Genomic DNA, 6,170 nt, shown 5'->3' on the forward strand with positions numbered 1-6,170 from the left:
TGTGTCAGAGTAGAAACCTGCTCCATAGGGCTTTCAAGGCTGTGACCTTTTGGAAGCAGATCACCAGACCTTTCTTCTGAGGCACCTCTGGGTAGACTCTATCCTCCAACCTTTCGGTTAACAGCATAGCAGGTTAACCTTTTGCACCACCTGGGAACTCCTTAAAGGTGCCTTAGATGATTCTACTATATAGTCAAGATGGAGAACGATTAATATAGAGAGAACATAACACAAGGATGTATTAGGGGACACAGCCAATAAGAAATTCCCTGTTTTCGAGTGTGGCTGATAAGTGTACAGAATTATGATGTCCAGCATTAAATTGTAAATTATTTTCTTCTCTTTAATATAATCAGCACTCCCTCCCCACCTCCTCTGAATGCCATTAAAGCTTGCCCACACTTAGTCGCACGACAGCCCAGTGTGTGCGGAGCTCTGCGAGGACAGAGGAGGAGAATTATTGTTCATTGTGGGACAGTATAGTACAGACAGCACCTCAGTTGTGGGGGCTGTGACTGAAGCAGAGAGACTGAGAGTGAAAAGAGAAAGCTGAAGTTTGGGAATATCCAGGCAACAAACATTCGGGTTACCCGGGCTATCTTTTCCTATTCTATAAGAGAAATGTACACTTAATGATTATCACTGTGGAGACAAAGAAATCAAACAAAAAGGATTAGCACTGAGTCCCTGGCAGAGGCAGGATGAAAGATTGGGCATTTCTGACTCTCAGATTGAAGTTCTTCTCATTATATTCTAGAATCCCATGACTTGATGACCATATTCTACCATTGCTGGGGAAGTTACAACTAGAGTTCTGGAAAAACAAGCCTGTTTGACAAGTCAACCATACTTGTCATTATGGAGATTCAGAGCTGGAGGGAGAAACTAATTAGGATGCTGATGTTTGTAAAATAGACTACGTATGAATGCCCCCAAGTAAATTCAAACTCTCTGATTATTACAGATTATGGATGTTTTTAAAAGGAAGAGAACATCATTTTGAGGTGGGCAAGCAAAGTTAGGGAGAAAAAAATGAAGTAAGAACATCTACAATCTTAAAGTAAAAGAACAGAACTGGCAACAGGTCATTAATAGCTCTGTTCGGAGTAGATATTATTAAAATTATATATTTTTTTTAAAGGGAATATCTAGGCAGAACTGACCCTGGCTTCTCAGATGACAATTATCGCTGACTTCTTTTCTACTCCTTCCTGTCCATGTTTTGGAAACCCTGATGGTGTAGTGGTTAAGCACTATGGCTGTTAACCGAAAGGTCAGCAGTTCAAATCTACCACGTGCTCCCTGGAAACCGTATGGGACAGTTCTACCCTGTCCTATAGGGTCACTATGAGTCAGAATCGACTCGATGGCAATGGGTTTGGTTTGGTCCATGTTTTGGGAGTCCTTGGGTGGTGCAAACAGTTAAAGTACTTGGCTGCTAATTGAAAGGTTGGAGGTTCAAATCCACCCAAGGACACCTTGGAAGAAAAGCATGGTGATCTACTTCCAAAAAATCAGCCTATGGAACACAGTCCTACTCTGACACACATGGGCCCGCCATGAGTTGAAATCTACTCAACAGTAACTAGTTGTTCCATGTTTTGAGCACTTTCACAGAAACCAGTTTTAAAACTTCAGGATATTATATGTTCCAAATTTTCTTCTTTGAAATCATGAAAACTTTGTCTAGGAAGATCCATTAGATCAGCTACTGCATGTCTGGCTACACTGGTCATATTAAATGAGATACATGGAAAGCCCCCAACACAGACATGGTGCAGAGCAGCCGCTTCATAACATTTATCTAATTTGTTTACAAACAAGCACTCCCAAATTAATGAAGCAATACTGTGTACTTCCATCTTGCCCCATTTTGATTTATATATTCATGGTTTGTCTATTTTTAATTTTTATATCATTTGTCCAATTTTTCTTCCAAAAGTCAAAAATTTACAAATGTCCTAAAGCCATTGAAATGATAAAAGTATATTAAGAAGAAAAAATATAAATGCCGTCTTCCAAACCCCTCTTTCCCTCTCACCTGTGCTCTTACTTCTTTTCTCTCTCTCTGCCGCCACCTGCTGTGTAACAGAGCTTACATTAGGATGGGTCAAGCAGTGGAGAGGGACTTTTGTTTTTTACTAAATAGGATCATACTATACATTTAACTGTAACTTGTCTTTCCCTCTTAACAGTATTACTCCAGGCCAATAAACACAGTCTAACCATTTCATTTTAAAAGTTGCATAAAATTTCCATAATTTACTCAACCATTCACCTATCAATGGGCATTCAGATTGAGTCTTGTTTTTATAAATTGTTTACTATGTTTTTTGTTTTATTTTTTGCAACTACAATTTCTGATAAATATGTATATACATTTAAGCATAATAATTGCAAACAAGGCATTTCAATTTGAGATATAAAATTGGCAGAATTTTATTTTTCTAATAACTTCTATCAAATTATACTCTTGGAAAGCCTCCTTTCCATTAAAAACAAAAAATGCTCAAAACTCTTTGGTGAATTTGTTCGATAAGACAGCTTCATTTGGTTTCATAAGATTCAATCTTGTTTATTTTAAAATTAATTTCATGTCTGAGTCCAACCTCTGCTTCCCCCTCCACTCCCATGCCCCGATGCTGGAAACACTTGTGTTTTCTCTACCGATACTATGACATTGAAAAGCCTTTGAACCAAGAAAGTACAAAGTACTTAGCCCTTTTTGTCTCAACTAGGTTTTAGTCTCTAAAAAAACAGTTACTCAGCCCCTCGTATCAGCTTGCTAAATATCCTTACGTCCTAGGTCTCTTATTTCTGTAGACTAAATTTACATAGGTAGATTACTAGGTCAAAAGCTATTAATAGCTATTTCTAGGTTACTTTCCAAAGCAATGCCAAACCAATTTACTGTCCAACAATAGTTTTCAAGAGTACCATTCCCTTGTGTCTTTATTGTCAGTAGATGTTTCTAAATTTTCACTTTTAAACCAGATATTTTGATAACACAAAGATACACACTATACTAAAAAATAATCATGTTTTCACCTTTGGATCTTTACTAACTTGAAAAAAAATTAAGACATTGAACACATGGACACGAGTCATTGAACATATATTTAGGGAGGCCTATGTGTCTTGATTTATACAGTGAAGAAACAAAATGGCATGATTTTCGTTTTCAGCCCTCGGAAATTCTGATAGTCATCAAGATGTTCCTTTTGCAACTGGGGACTGCTTAGCCAAGACCCTGCTCCTTGAGGGTGAGCAAAAAAAAAGCATTTATAAGAAACAGATGGCTTTCCAAAGACTTTTCATGATAACAAATAGTGTGTCAAGATGATGATTTTCTTCTCAAAGTACTGCAAGGAGCTGTGATTGCCTTTGGTAAGGATGGTAGGTGCTACGGGTATCAACCAGACCTACAGACTGAACGTGCAAAGGGTGAAGATAAGGATGGGGAATTTCCAGATACTTTAAATACCAGCTTTCAGATTGCCTCCAGATTTGATTCTACCTAAAATGAGGTTTATTTGTGCTTCATTTCTTCTCAATTTTCGTTGATCCCTTTTGATAGTGGCATTGGCTTTCTACGTTTAGATTTTTTTTGTGATATATGTGTATGTGTGTGTACAATTGCCATTCTAACATTTTTTACGTGTACAATTAGTGACATTAATTATGTTCCTGTTGCGCAACCATCACCCCTTTCTGTTTTCCAGGTTCTTCCATCACCCCTAACAGAAGCTCAGTGCTCACCAATGACTCCCTCATTTTCCCTCTCACCTACCCCCAGTCTTTTGATAGATATGTCACTTTTGAAAGTTCTCTGAGTTAGCAAAGAGAAATTAGAGTATCTGGGGATTAACAGGCCTCACAACAGGTTTGTGGTATTGATAGGAGTGAGGGAATTTTCTTAAGGTGTTTCTGCCTAAGGAAAAGTAATTCATGGAGGCCAGAATTCTTTATGTGCTATTGTAGATGATTTGGAGCCCTGGTGGCTCAGTGGCTAAGAGCTTGGCTGCTAATCAAAAGGCTGGCTGTTCGATCCACCAGTCGCTCCTTGGAAACCCTATGGGGCAACTCTACTCTGTCAAATAGGATCGCTATGAGTCGTAATCAACTTGACGGCAGTGGGTTTTTTATGGGTAGATGATTAAAGATCTGTGCATCATTCTTTTCTGACACACGGAGAATGAGGTGAAGTGAGTTTAAGGATGATCCAAGTGGCAGTGAAACATTTCAGAGAGCACCTTCCGAAACTCTAGATTACTCCGACTGTTGCCAGTCACATGTTAAATAAGGGTCCTCTCCCTGCTGATGCTACTCAGGGGAAACAGCTTGACCCCTTTGTTTTCTTCCCAAATTCTTTGACATAGATCTTAAGAGCAAAGCCCTTTTTAGTTATGGTGGGCTTCATCTACATGTTGCTGTTGTTAGCTGCCACGGAGTCGCCCTGGACTGAGGGCAACCCCATGTACAATGAAATGAAACGTTTCTTGGTCTTGCGCCATTCTCATGATTGCTTGTTGTGATCTATAGGGTTTTCACTGGCTAATTTTCAGAAGTCAATCACTAGTCCGTCTTAGTGTGGAAGCTCTACTGAAACCTGTTCACATCATAGCAATATGCAGGCCTCCACTGACAGACGGGCGGCAGCTGCTCATGAGGAGCACTGGCCAGAAACTGAACCCGAGTCTCCCACATAGAAGGTGAGAATTCTACCCTGAACCACCACTACCCTCATTTCACCTACATAGAAATAGAACATTTGGAAATTCACAATTACAGAGTACAGCTAGAGAATGCTTAACCTGCATGCCTAGCTTTTAAATTCCTGCTTGTCCCATCTATAGACTAAATTAATTATTTTCCTGGTCCTTAAGATAAAAAGGTACTTTGCCACTGGATTCAGAGAGAGTTTTAAACCCTGCGTTTAGTCTAATTGCTGCTTCATGGACTCCTGCCACCTAATATGATTATTCTTATTCCTGGATCCCACAGGCATACTTTATCTTATTTTAATATATTTTCTCTTATAACAAACCAAGAAAAAGCACAACAACACGGAAAACTATGCCTGGCAAGCAATATAGTGCAAGATTTCTAGATGATCTTTTACCAGATTTGAGATCAATGGAATTGGGTTGAGCAAAAGACACTCAGATTCCCTTGAACGGCTAGCAAATGTCTTTCTAATAAATCAGAGGTTACTTGAAAGAGAGTAGCTTAGGGACTGTATCCTTTCCCCTTTGACTGTTTCAGGGCTGTCCCAGTCAGGAATCCATGTAAGTACTCTCCTACTTCAGGCACGGGGGCTACTTTTTGATGTGGCCAAACAATGTAGAAAATCAAGGCAAATGCTAATAATAGGTAAAGGCAAGATGCCCATCTTACATTAAGCAAAATAAAACCCACAATTAAGATATGAGTCATGAGGGTTTAAATACCAAATTACAGATCATCATTATAAATTAAACAAACACTGAGCAATTAACAAAAACAATTGTAACAGAGACTTTTTATATATTTTTTAGACTTTGACAGATTGGACCCAAAAAAAATGACCAAAGTATAAAATCTTAGTAATTTAAGGAATAATATTATATTTTCAAATATACTGAATTTGATACACTGTAAATAAAGAGTATAACTCATTTTCAAAGATCTGTAGGGCATTTATAAAAATTATAAGTTATAAAATTATAAACTATAAAAATTGTTGTAGTTGTTAGTTGTCATTGAGTTGATTCTGACACATGGCAACCCCATGTATTACAGGGTAGAACTTCTCTATAGTGTTTCCTTGGCTGGAATCTTAACAGAAGCAGATCACCAGGCCTATCTTCCATGGTACCACTGGATGGATTCGAACAACCAACCTTTAGGTTAGCAGTCAAGCATAAACCATTTGCACTACTTAGGGATCTTTATAAAATGAGGATATTAATAAAAGTTCTATGAATTCTAAAAATTTAAAATATACTGACATCTTTGCTTCTTCACGAGGGGCTGCAGAGAGCCGGCAATTTGTGATATACGCGTTCCCACTCTCTACACTTCTTCACCCACACCCGGCCTCCTCTGCTTCCCGCAGACACAGTCTCTTGTCCAGAAACACCAGCCCGCACTAGCTGGCTCTCTGAGTGCCATTTGTTGGCTGCTGGTGT

This window comes from Trichechus manatus, unplaced genomic scaffold (genome assembly GCF_000243295.1).
Source record: "Trichechus manatus latirostris isolate Lorelei unplaced genomic scaffold, TriManLat1.0 scaffold00040, whole genome shotgun sequence".
NCBI lineage: Eukaryota > Metazoa > Chordata > Mammalia > Sirenia > Trichechidae > Trichechus > Trichechus manatus.